The 13,016-nt window shown below is 61.1% G+C and overlaps 1 long non-coding RNA gene across 2 annotated transcripts; it reads right to left on the bottom strand.

Moving 5' to 3' along the window:
* Positions 1–6,166: 6,166 nt before the first annotated feature.
* On the bottom strand, positions 6,167–11,235 carry LOC116587969. Of its 2 annotated transcripts, none has more exons than XR_004284722.1 (2): positions 10,161–11,235; positions 6,167–7,640 (listed from the first exon to the last, which is right to left on the bottom strand). It is a non-coding gene; the product is annotated as an uncharacterized LOC116587969 (long non-coding RNA). The 2 variants fall into 2 exon arrangements; XR_004284723.1 differs by having other exon boundaries at positions 6,167–7,487.
* Positions 11,236–13,016: the final 1,781 nt, after the last annotated feature.

The raw sequence follows: 13,016 nt of genomic DNA, 5'->3' as shown, positions 1-13,016 counted from the left end.
GAGCCGTGTCCCCAGATGCTGACCCCATCGGATCGCCACCCTACTCTCCTCGGACAGAGCCCACACACTGCAGTGTGGCCTACAAGAGTCCCTTTGACCTGCATGTATGGCCTCTGGGTCCCTCTTTTGAACACAGTCATACCTTCCTTGCTCCCCACACCTTCTCCGTCCCTGGGATTCTCCTGCTCATGCCCCAGCTTCCTCAGGGACGATGTCCTCGTGACTCTGGCAACGGGTTCCCACAGGTGTGCAATGTGCTAGAACACCTTTTCCCCACCGGGACACGGGTGCCATGAATCCGGGCCCCGGTCACAGCCCCCAGCCTAGAAAAGTCCCGTGTTTCTGCTCCAGTTCATTTCTTCTGAGTTATTTTTGTTAGTGAGTTTGGGGCCCTTGTGGGCACATGAGCCTGTCTGCACAAAGCAGTGCACAACGGTCCACACGTGAGGGCCCTGAGCAGCAGTGGCTGTGCCCCGCGGTGGGGCGGGTGACAGACACCCGAACAGGGTCCCAGAACTGGGGCACTTCGGGCACTGCTGGCCAGCCACGCTGAACTCCAGCCCCCACCCCGCTCCTGCCCTGGGGCCGCTCAGGGAGAAGCAGCCCGGAGGGGACGGAGGTGGAGAGCCTGGGGAGCAGGGAGAGACCCCAAGGAAAGCCAGTCTGGTCAAGCAGCCCTCGGAATGCCACGTGCCCCCGGGGGCCTCCTGGAAGGCAGGTCTGGGTCCCACAACATCATTAGGCTCCAGACTTCCCTCGTCAAGGACGGGCGTGTACACGCACGTGCCCCGGCCAAGCGTGGTCAGCCCGTCCCAAGGTCCCAGCAAGGGGGGACACAGGCTCGCGGCGCACAGGAAAGACCAGCTCACCAAGGGCACGCGCGGACCCGTCCGGCTCCTGCCAGGAAGGCCTGGCTCTGGCTGCCGCCTGGGGGTGGTCTGCCCGTGCGGAACCCAGAGGACAAGAGCGGCTCCAGCCCGCCTCCTGATGCAGCCGCCCTCCCCCTAACATGCCTCTTAATGCCGCCCTACACGCCCGCCCGCAGCCAGCTCCTGCGGGGGCCCCCAGCCCGGGCAAGTTCACGACCCACCGGAGACCCTGACCCTCCATCTGGGCTGCTGCGGGTTTTCACCAGCGCCCACCGGGGAGGCTCCCGCCGTGGCTCCTGAGTCGCTCCACTGAGGTCAGAGCAAGAGGGACCCCTTGGCAGGACAGCGGCCGGCACCGTGACGGCCCTCGTGACGGCAGCCCAGCTCCCCTGGACCACTGCAATCTCAGGTCTCTGCCGAGGGCATGAGCCTTTACCTGCGGCCCCTGCGCTGTGTCCCTCGCAACCGACGCTCCGATTTTCATCCCGCTCCTTACAGGAAAACACTCTTACGTGATGAGGCGCCTGTTAACGGTAGGAGGAGTCCTTGTTGAACGCACTCGTGGATCCGCTTTGTTTGCTGGTCAGCTTATTTCTGTAAGTCTAGTGCAAAGTGTGGAGACTTAAGTCTCTTATTAAAAGGAAAAAAACATAGAATCATGTTATATTTTCTTTGTTTTCTCTACTTTATTAAATAACTAATCTTTTATAACTTTTTAAAAATTTTTATTTCTTTTTATTTTTATTTTTTATTTTTAAAGATTTTATTTATTTATCCGGTGGGGGGAGAGCGAGCACAGCAGACAGAATGGCAGGCAGAGGCAGAGGGAGAAGCAGGCTCCCCGCTGAGCAAGGAGCCCGATGTGGGACTCGATCCCAGGACACTGGGATCATGACCTGAGCCGAAGGCAGCTGCTTAACCAACTATTTCTTTTTATTTTTAAAAATAATCCCTACACCCAATATGGGGCTCGAACTTACGACCCCGAGATGAAGAGTCACACGCTCTACTGACTGAGCCAGTCAGGCCCCCCAGGTTTTTTGTTTTGCTTTTTTTTTTCTTATCCTTGGTTTTTACTTAATTTTTTTTTTTGGGGGGGGAAGCTCTATTTTTTTCCCTGGAGTGCAGTTGACACACGATGTTATGCTCGTTTCAGGGGCAGGACAGTACAGTGACTCGCCCCGTCTTCCCACTACGCTGCGCTCGGTCTCACACCGTCTGTCACCACGCAGCTCTGTGACAAAGCCACTCAGTGTGTTCCGTAGGCTCGTGCTCCTGCGACTTTTCCAAGACAATTCGACATGGGGTGCTGTTTCTCTATATGACTCGGTACTGAATACTCCCTTTTTCCTTGTAATTAGCTTTTTTGAAAAAAATGTGAGTATGTAATTCATAAGTTCTAAGGGTTAGGAGTTAAGTTCATGAAATTGTAAAGTCATCGTTTTACAATAGTGGTTATTGTGCATAGAAATGTTGGAAATGTGTGTGACTCGTGTGTGTGTGTGTGTGTGTGTGTGTGTGTGACTCTTAGAAGCTGCCGTCTGAGAGCATTTCCGTGCTCGCTTCACCACTTTCTCTTCCGTGGCGTCTGGCTCTGACTCCGAGCTGGGGGATGCCACGAACTTACAGACTCCCTGGGGGTTTCCGTGGCAGCAGAGTCCAGAGCTCCGAGACCAGGTCTCGGTGCCGACATTCCACTTTCCAAGCCTCTGCAAAGCCAACTTCCTGCCCAAGGCGCCGTCCATGGGACACAGCGCTCCCAGCAGGAGGGAACCACACCACTGAGGTCACTCTCGCACCAAAGGACCCGTCCCTGCTGGTGGCACGCTACAGTCCAACCTCAGGGAGGGGATGGCAGCCTTCGACGTGTGCGTGCGGGTGTGAGAGAGGGCATGAGTGACGGCGTGTGAGTGTGTGAGAGTGACAGGGAGAGAGGGTGTCCGTCAGAGTCTGAGTGTGTGTGAGGCAGGACGGGACCCCATGAGTGTGTGAGACATGGAGAGTGTGCGTGGAAGAAAGTGTGTCTGAGAGAATGAGTGTGGGAAAGTGAAAGGGAGTGAGCGCGTGTGTTAGGGGGCCCGAGAGTGTTGGAGAGAGGGTGTGAGTTCGTGAGTGTGTGCGAGTGTGACTGTGTGAGAGAGAGTGTGCGTGTGCGTGAGGGAATGAGCGTGAGAGTGGGGAAGTGTGAGAGCGTCGGCGTGTCCGAGTGAGTGTGCGAAGGTGGAAGTTGTGAGAAGGCGTGTGAGTGACAGCGTTGGGACAGTGTGTGTGAGGGATGTGAGGGTGTAAATGAGAGTGTGAGTGTGGGTGTGGGTGTGCGCGAGACGGAGAGAAGGGGGAGGAGGGGAGGGCAGGGGGGGATACGAGGGGCGCGTGGGGGGCACATCCCTTGGGTCGGAGCACTTCGGGCTTCCGTCTCCCCCCGGAGCACCCTCCCGCGCTGGCTTTCCACGACATTCTCCCGCTCCGACCTTGAAAGCTGAGGACACATTCTGGGGTGGCTCCTTGGCTCCATTTCCGGCAGGCGCCCTGTTAACGACCGGTGGCCGGTGGCCGCCGTGGCCAGGCGGCAGGGGAGTGCGGCGGGCGGCGACCTGGAAGGGTCCCCTCTCTTCATACCCCGCCCCCCAAAAAGTGAGGTCAGTGCCATGCAGCTGCTGCTCGAACTCATTGCAAAGCCTTGTTCTCCCAGAGAAAGCCGGCATTGTTGTCGATTTTGTTTGTTACACCCAAATCCAGCTCTGCTGAGCGGCCCGGCCTTCCCTGTTTTCGTTCTAGAGGGAATCGTCCTCAGTGATGCCGTCCGCCTCTGAGGACTTCTCGGTCCCGTCCCCCTCCACCCCTGCTCTCACAGCAGGGACGGCCAGGCAGGCTCAGACAGACCGACCCCTGCCCCGGCGACGGCCGTGGGCCTGGAAGGGAAGACAGACGCGTGGACAGCCGGGGCGTGACGGCGGAGAAGGATCGCGGGCGTCCCCATAGACACACTCAGCCTCGGGAGTGAATCGGGGAAAGAGATTAAGTAGGAAACAGAGAAAGGACGAGGGGAGGAGGGAACGGAGGGTAGAGGGAGAACGGGGGAAAGCTCAGGACGAGGGTTTTGAGACTTGGAATAAATCTGTGCTCTTTTACAGTCATGATGCTTCTCTGTAGAGCTTCTTTTCCCCCAGTAAGTAAGTATACGGCGGCCAGGGCCCGTCCTCACGCACCCTGCTGTGTACCCCCTACAGCTCCACAGTTCATAGCAACAAAGTATAAAACTAGAAGGAAAATATTTAAATCATATAAACTCAATCTGAGAACAAAAACCAAGAGAGACTGAAAGGCATTTCTGGAGACAATTGTTTTTTAAAAGATTTATTTATTTATTTTAGAGGGTGAGACTGTGAGCAGGGGGAGGGGCAGAGGGTAGGGGGAGAAACTCAAGCAGACTCTCCACTGAGCATGGGGCGACCCCCCCGACCCCGACGTCATGATCTGAGCTGAAAGCAGTAGCGACCGCTTGCCAGACAGAGTCCCCCAGAGACAGACAGTCCGAGACACAAAAGCTTTCACACCGTACATAAACTTTCCAAAGTGGAAGAAATGATCCCAGGAATTTTCCCAAATTTTGAGATGAACTGCCTAGGGCTATCGTGAACTCCTAAGCATCTTACCTCTGATCTCTGAAGCTGTGTTAGACAGAGAAGGGAAGGCAGACAGGCTAGCCCAGCGCCCTCAGAGACGGGCTCCACCAAGGAAAGGCCCTGGCCCCTCAGGGTGCAGTCACTCACACGACTTAGAAAGCAAAGTGCTTGCCTACCACTGGCAAGGACGGACCCTGAGCCGACCGCCCCCCGAGCTGCGAGACTTCATGCAAGGACCTTCGCGAGCCACACCTGTCTGTGCCTCTGGCTGTGTCTAGTCCCGCTCCCTGAGCCCAGACTGACCCCCCAGATCTGCACGTGGAATTCTCGGGCTGCGCGGCCCCATCGGTTAGTTCCCCGTCCCTCGGGCTTAACCCCGAAGCTGAGGAGGGGAGAAGGCGGACCCCGTAGGGAACCCAAAGTCGGCCGGAGGCCACCCCTTCTGGCCCAGCAGAGTAACCAGCGCAGCGTCCGCCCCCGTCAGCCTGCCACGGTTCCTGGTTCCTCGAGTCAGTGCAGTGGACGCGGCGGCATCTTTTAATGCGATCGAAGAGAGAATGTGACACGCTCTGCGACATCAGCCCTAGAAGAGAGTTCTCCCAGGGAGGGGCGATCGGCGGTTTCATTAAAGGTTTAGTTTCAAATACACGCACACGAGGGCAAGTACGTGTGCTTCTTTCTCTCACGCCGGGGTCTGAAAGCCACCGCCCTCGAGGGAGAGAAGGGAAGAGCCAGGGGATGGAGGTGCCGGAGAAGAGAGCCGGGAAGGCTGGGATGTCCCCGTCCTTGGTGCCCGCTAAGCCCGGGACAGGACGCCGGCCAGCCCGCCTGCCCGCTGCCCGCCCGGGGCCCTCGGTGGAAGAGCGGAGCTGGGGAGGCGGGCGGCCTCAGCAGCGAGCGGCTCCGGAGGGGGACGACGTGGCTCTTCCGACAATCCATCCCGCAGCCTGAACACGTGGGGGAGGGAGGGCGACGGCGGGGGCGGGGGGGGCTCTCCCGAAGGCTGATGCTGCTTCCGCGGCAGAAATCAGGGCAGGTGCAGAGCCGCACACGCGGCGTTGCTATGGCAACCTACTAGCTCCCCGGCCTTCCGCGCATTTGTAGGACCTTGTCATTCCCGCCACGGTGCCTCCAGGAGCCCGGGCTCAGGCCTGACACCACCAAGCCCAGGGAGAAAGGAGCCCCCCCAGGAGCCCCCCAGGCCCGCAGCTGCGCTGGCAGCTCCCCTACGCCACCCCCGTGCCAGTGATTGACTCTGCCAACAGGCAGGACGCTTGTTCTTAGCTCTTCCTGGGGCTCTGGTCTAGAGGACCAGCGGGGGCCGCAGCCGGCACAGACACAGGTCCCTGTTCCCTCGGTGACCGCCTGAACCCCGTTTTGGGAGGGGGCAGCAGACTCAGGAGGGGCTCCCGGCCCTCAGTGAGGAGCCACGAGGCGGCACAAGGCTGGCCCACGGCGGCACACAGGAGGCCGCGGAGGCGACCGCGGCATTGGTGCGGGTGCAGCTCACAGAGAGCACAGAGGGCACTCGGGTTTCTGCTCCTGTCCTGTCCTGTCCCGCGCGCCTGCTGTGGATCCTCCAGCCGCCGGGAACGTCAGCGGCGGTGCTTGGGGACAGAGTGGCCAAGGGAAAGGAAATCGTGGAAAAAAGCCACACCCTACAGCAAAACCTAGTGTTCTCGAAATCCGTTCCATTTTTATCACCAAATATTTAACCTCTTTTCAGTGAGTTCAAGGGAGTCTTCCAGGCTAGGATGGGAATAATAATTAGGAAACGACCCATCGTAAAAACGGGCAGAGACGGGATCCGAGAGCGCGCCCCGGCGGGTGCCGCGCCGCAGCCGTCATTGGAGTGGAGGACAGCAAAGCCCCACCGAGATGCCCCCACGCACCCGCGGCAGGAGCTCAGATTCCCCGTGGGACACACGGGCGCGGGCGGGGAGCAGCCCAGGCAAAAGGCAAAAGGCTATTTGACCTCCAGGCCTCACCGTGCGTGAGAAGCCCGCACGGAGCCCCGCCAACCTCCCGTGTCAGAGCGCCGGCTGCAGCACCGTGACATGGGCTCGGGCATGGGGACTGGAACAAAGCCTAGGTGCAGAGACTTTGATTTGGGGCGGCCGCACCCTGCGGAGCCTTTCCAGCCCAGGAGTCGGTGTCCCTGAGGATGAGGGGCTCCTTCCCTCTGGGACACACAAAGCCCCGTGTGACCGGCTCCTACACTCCCAGTGTGATGCCCCCAGAGAGGAGACATCCAACGTGTCCCGGGACCGCCAGCTGCCTCCCCTCCAAACACTGGGTCCCCGGCCACTTGCAGCTGGTGCGGGACCCACGCATGTCGCTCAGAAGCTTCTGCCTGGATGTGGTTCACCTTTCCAGAGGACACCATAGTGTCGTATGCAGGCAAGGCGTCTGCGGGCAGAAAACACAGAGCCTGCCTCTGGGCATCATGTGGCCTTTGTGGAGTTAACTAGGTGTTTCCCAAAGCAGTCAGGGACCAGGGAGATGACGTCTTCAGTGGAGCGCTGGGACCCAGCTCGGGGACCAACCCCGTTGAGCCCACACTTGTCACGCACATGGCCGCCTCCTCTGGGAAGCCAGAGAGCACAACAAGTGCTACGTAAAACCAGTCGTTTTGATCGAAAACAGCCAAGAAGAAATCATAGCCAGGATTAACGGTAGAAACAAAGCGAAGCCTGAAAGGAAGCCTCGGTGTTGTGCAAGCAGCTCCCCTCGGCCGGCTCTCACGTCCCACTTGTCGGGATGTGGGCCGAGTCTCCTCGTCATGAAAGGTGCGTGTGGAAGATTCGGCACGTTAACACACGTGCAAGCACCCACAGACTCCCTCGGAGAGGCGAACCTCTGTCCAGGACCTGACGCGCGGCGTGAGCCCAAGGACAGGACGTGACAGCAGGCCCGGCGGAGCGCAGAGTAACTCCGTATCTGTTGGGTCTAATGACCGACCGTGTCGGCTGGTGTTCTGATGTCTAGTTCACTGCAAATGTGATTGCAAACAGGAAAAAACACGACCCTTAGCTGCAGATCCTGGACCAGCAAAGAAAATAAATGAAATGCTGGGCTGCTCTGTGGAAGCGAGAGTTGGCAGAAAATCAGTCGGATCCGTATTTCACTTCTAACACAACCACGGCTGGAGGGAAAAGCACCGGGAACGGAGGAACAGAGATGGGGCTGCGCTCACCACGCAGGGGCGAGATCCTTCCCGTGGCTCCTCCCCCGAAGGCTCAGCCACAAGCCGGGGAGACAACTTGCCAGGAGGACGAGAGCGGGAGCGGGTCAAGGACCACTGCCGTTCCCACCGCCCCTCGCAGACCTGCCCCCTCGGATCTCCACCCCAGATCAGGACTTGGAGCCTGATGGATGGACTCCAAAGGGTCTCCCTTGGGTGGGGAGGAGTCTGTGTGGAAGGGGAAGCCGGTGTGATCAGGAGGGCAGCTCTGCTGGCCGGTTGTACTTACTCAGTGTCCGCTACCCATCCTTCCCGGCCCAGCCCACGGGAGAGCGGCCCCCTCCCTCTGGGCTCAGGCCAGCCCTGGGCCAGCAGGAGCCCCGCGGGACTGTTAAGGGCCATCACGTGGTTTCTCCACGGAGCTTCTCCGTCTGGTTGGAGGGCATGTGTCCTGGGTGAGGAGGGACCCTGACAGGAAGCCTGGCCTGGAGCGCAGAAGACACGGAAGCCCCCGGATGGGGTGGAGGGTTCTCGCCGCAGCACAAACACACCAGCCAACGCCCCAGCAGGGCAAGATCGGCTAATTCTCTTTGCTGTTGCTGTTTGCATGTGTCCACACTGAACCCACCAGACACAGGGGGGCTCGGTTTCGTGCTGATAAAGCACAGCCTGGGAAGTCACGTGACAGAAACGCCCCCGCACCGGGAGCCCAGAGAGGAGCCCCAGCCGGCCTGGACCGCAGGTGAGTGAGGAGAAACCCGGCCGAGGGAACGGAATACTGGGCCGGGCGGGAGTCGTGTGCGTGCTGGAGTCCTATGGGCCACGTGGGTGTGAGCTGTGGTGACCTCAGGGTCAGCAGGGGGGTGCAGCAGAGCAGGGGGCGGGCCGGGGGAGCACCCACTCCTCCCTGCCCGGTCCCCAACACACATGCCAGACGGCCAGCTCCGGCTCGGCTTTAACTTCTGAGTGGGAACGGGTTTGACAGCGGATACGGGCTCTGGGGGCTCCGGTACCAGCTGCACGGGGCTGGGTCTCCCTGGAACGGAGAGCCCGGCCTCCGCTCTGCCGTCACCCCTGCAGAGGGAAAGGGGGGCAGGCAGACGTGCTCGTGCTGGGGGAGGGCCAGGCGGCTGGACACAGCTCGCACCGTGTCCTGGCTGGACATCAGAGGTACAGACATGGGTCATCCCACGTCCAGAGAATTCACACACACACACACACACACACACAGAAACCATATAACCTAGCAAGTGCCTTCGTGAACATCTCTGGGATGTTCCTGGAGGTGTGGAGAGGGCAGGACCCGGGCCCTCAGAGACCAGAGGTCACCCTCACGTGACAAGGAGGGGAAGCAGGAAGAGCGGAGAGAGGAAGAGGCAAGGGTTCGGGACTGTGCTCACAGAGAGCAATCCCAGGGCCCCGACACGTGTCTCGTGTCAGTCTCTGGCTCTGCCCTGGAAGACCGTGGCTCTGGGTCTGCAGTGACAGATCGAGCCTCTCGGATCGAGCCGGTGAACCTGGCTGCTGGGGACCAGAGCGCCGGTGTGTGTGCAGTTCTCTCTCCGAGCAGGAAGGACAACAGGACGCTGTAGCACATTCCCACACGGGGTCCCCTGACGGCTGGATGTCTGTCTGACTGTGTGGGGCTCAGTGGAGCTGCGGTTTGATGGGCATGAGGGGACCGGAAGGCTCCTGAAACTCTCCTCCTAAGGAACAGCTGCTGCTGCAGGAAGGACAGACTGTCCCAAAGGTGAGGTGCCCCCCCCCCATACACCACAGTTGCCCTTGCCCTAGTGCGGGCTTCTTGGGCTGTTCCTAGGCCACCGGGGGGTTTGTGGGACACATTCCTGACCCCACACTGGGGACTCTGACTCGGCAGGTTGGGGGTGGGATCGTGGACCAGACCGAGCGCTTGCCGTCCACCCTGGCTGGACGCGCCGAGAGTGTCTTTAACAACACTTGAGTCCGAGGCCCCACTCCTGGACCGTCCGACTTGCTCCATCAGGGCAGGACCCCCTCGGGGTTTTCAGAGCGCACGTGCGAGGCTGAGACCCAGCCGTGTAAGGTGGGGCGGGCAAGGGCAGGCCTGGGAGCCGGCCTGGGAGGGAGGAAGGCTGGATGCGGCGGCTAACGGAGCTGAGGACCGACACGGCTTTCTCCCCCACAGGAAAGCAGCAGGAGGAAGTGGTCCAGGACCAGCGCTGGGTTCCAGGTTTGGACACTGAGGGGTGGGCAGCACAACGTTGCTTATGACCAAGGTGGAGTGGGTTTGTGGGGGAAAGCGTGGAGTGGCATTGATGCCTTCGGAGACACTGCCTTGGGGGCCCCTGGTCCCGGCGTGCCCGTCACACAGCCTCACAGCCTGACCCAGGAGCCCCCATCCTCGCCGAGAGCCTCGGAGCGCATCTCTTCTCCCAGAACGGAGCCGGCTCTGGGAGGGGCTGGCACAGCACGCGGGGCCCAGTTACCCCCGAACCTCACCTTCCGGGGTCCAGAGCCGGCATATCTCCCCCGTTCAAGGGTGAATTCCAACAGGACGAGGACGAATCTGACTCCTCTTCTGCCACCGGGTCCCCCCTGCATCGGGAGCACGGGGGCATCCGCGTGTGTCCGTCCCCTGTGGGAAGGCATTGGCTCCTGCTTCAAGAATGTGAGAGTGTCTAGTGTCTTACAGTGTAAGGGTCGGTGAAGCCCCAAGGATATGGTTCGAAGCTGGGTTTAAACCGTGTGTGCACAGAAGAGGAAGTGAGAGACGCGCTTCCTGGCGGCCCCGCGGCAGGTGCTTGGAGGGGCCGGTGGGCGGAGGACGGGGGGCTGAGCCGGCCCTGGAGGCCCCGGGCGTGGAGCCGAAGGGGAGAGTGAGCAGAGGCAGGACAGAGGAGAGGAGGCCAAGTGGGCTCCAGGGAGCTGAGGGAAGGTCAGCTCCGGCGTGACCTGGGGTAGCCAAAAGGACCCCGCGCGGTGGAGCTTGTGGCGCGAGGCCTCAGGAGCTTCCTTCCCCTCGCACGCTCGTAGCTCAACGGCCTGGGATCACCAGCAGCAAAGTCCCGGGCAGCGGGGAGCCCAGCAGGGCCGACTGTGCCCGTCTGCTCGGGACTGTGCCGCTCTGCTCCCCGGGGCTGGAAAGGCCACTGCGTCTTACCTCTGTCTTCATCCAGAGACGGGCCTTCTCCCCACGGCCTCCCCGACTGGGTCTCGAGGGGCAGGAACACAGGCTGGGGGACCGGCCAACCCCTTGGCTGCCCTCCTCCCCTCACCAGAAAAACCGCATTTCTTCTTGACCTCGGGTGCGGTCTGAGGTCTCCTGCCCTTGCACAGGGCTGACCCCTGCCTGGGGCCTCTGAGGGGGCTTAGTGACTTCCCTGGCCCGGTCTTGGGGCACCTCCTGGGCTGTGGTAGCTGATTCTGTTCAGACCGCTGCCTCCCTGCTCACCCCGGTTTCTGGTGGTCCACCCCACACACAGCCCATGGGAGCCGGCCGCGACCCTGACGGCAGGGTCCAGAGCTCCCCGAAGGCTCTGTCCCCAGCCCACAGCGGTCAGGAAATGCTGGAATCCCCTACCCCAGCTCCACAGCTCCTGCTGTCCGTCCACCTGGGGCCCAGGAGCCGCTGAGCCCCACCCTTGGGTTTTCAGGCTGGGCAGGGCACCTCCCCAGGGGAGATCCCCAGGGGAGCTGAGGCCCCCCGCCCTGTACTTACGACCAGACCCAGCTCCGTCGTGGGGCTCCAACACCAGGACACCTACAGCCACCCCCAAAGGAACCTTGCAGTCCCCACCTCCCTGAGCCCGAGACCTTCGTCTTGGGCAGGTGACCAAGCACCACGAGAGGTGTTCAGCCATGTTCTTGGCAAGTTCCCTCCCCAGCATAGGACACCTACGGGCTCCGGGGACCTTTGTAACTGCCCGCCCACAGGCCCAGCTGCAGACTCCCCGGGAGCTCCCCGCTACGTGACCGACGGCCCCATGGGTCCCGAGGGTCTGCACGTGTTACACACGGACATTTCATGTCAGAGGAAGGGGCCATCTGTGGTTCGGGGCTGGAGGGTCCCAGGCCCCCGCCCCAGGATCACCTGCAGTCTCTAGAGGGCTGGGGACCAGCATCCCTGCAGGGAAGAAGCGCTCAAAGGGCTAGAACTGAAAGGGGCTCGGGTCCTCCAGCCTTCCCACAGGTGACAGAGCTGGCCCAAGTTCACAGGTGGTGACACTCAGGTCACTGGGGCCACAGCTCCGACAAGGGCCAGTTCTAGAAGGACAAAGACCGCGGACACTGCGCCGGGTCTTCTCTCTTCTCCTCCGCCCTTTAACCCCCAGCCTCTTGCATTCTCACCCGGCGCCCGCCGGCCTCCGGCCACCTCTCGCCAGCTTGGGGGGCCGTGACCGAAGCTTCTCGGGAGGCTGGGCTTCTCGGTGTGGGCGGGACATTCCGCGGTGGGATGACACTCGGGTTTTACAAACACACCGGTTGCAACAGCTGTGCCTGTATTAAAATAAGCACGAACACGTCCTCTCGTTCAGAGGAACGGAAAGCGGAAACACGGGCGAACAGTTGTCCGCCTTTTACGATGAAGGCGCTGGCGCGGCCCTCGACGAGGCCCGGGAGAGTGGCAGGGCCCCGCAGGGTCTTCTCAGGCGTCCCTCTGACTGTGGGGGCGGCTCCCTTGTGGTCACACGGCCCAGTCTGTGGCCTTGGAGCCCGAAGGGACCAACGGGCAAACCCGGGCACCACCTCCAGCAGGTCTCCCGGCGAGATGAGCAGAGCACAGGAGGACAGGAGGCCTCCTGGCAGTGTCTACACGGTCCCCACCACCATGTCACTTGGCCCTGTGACCCCAGGCCCTGTGACTGACAAGTGGAGAAGCAGGAGGCTGTCCCCACCCAGGCGCTCTCCGGGGGCTGCTCCTTGCCCGGCTCTAGATCCCAGCAACCTCGCGTGTGCTTGGAAGCCGGAGGCCGCCGTCCTGGGACCCTGTCTGCACACTCCTGAGGCCTCATCCCGTCCGCACCCCGGACCAGCCGGAGGCAGCTCGGCTCTGTCAGGTTCTGCCGTGCAGGGCGCTGTGCCCCAGCGCCTCGGAGGCAGCTCGGCTCTCTCGGGTTCTGCCGTGCAGGGCACTGTGCCCCAGCGCCTCGGGGAAGGTTCACGTGCGGGGAAGCCGGAGCAGCTCGCACGGATACTCACGCCAGGATCAACATTTCCCCGGGGTGCCTTGCAGCCCCATCCCCGGGAAGATGTGATGCTCCCTCGGGGCATATATTTGCAAGGTCTTTCCCTAAACAACGAGGAGGAAAGAAACAGAATTCCCATGGATTTTAAGTTCCTGGGCACGTGACATGT

This window comes from Mustela erminea, chromosome 4 (assembly GCF_009829155.1).
Source record: "Mustela erminea isolate mMusErm1 chromosome 4, mMusErm1.Pri, whole genome shotgun sequence".
Classification (NCBI taxonomy): domain Eukaryota; kingdom Metazoa; phylum Chordata; class Mammalia; order Carnivora; family Mustelidae; genus Mustela; species Mustela erminea.
Note: the sequence above shows the minus strand (reverse complement) of the source record. Positions and strands in the feature narration are given on the sequence as shown.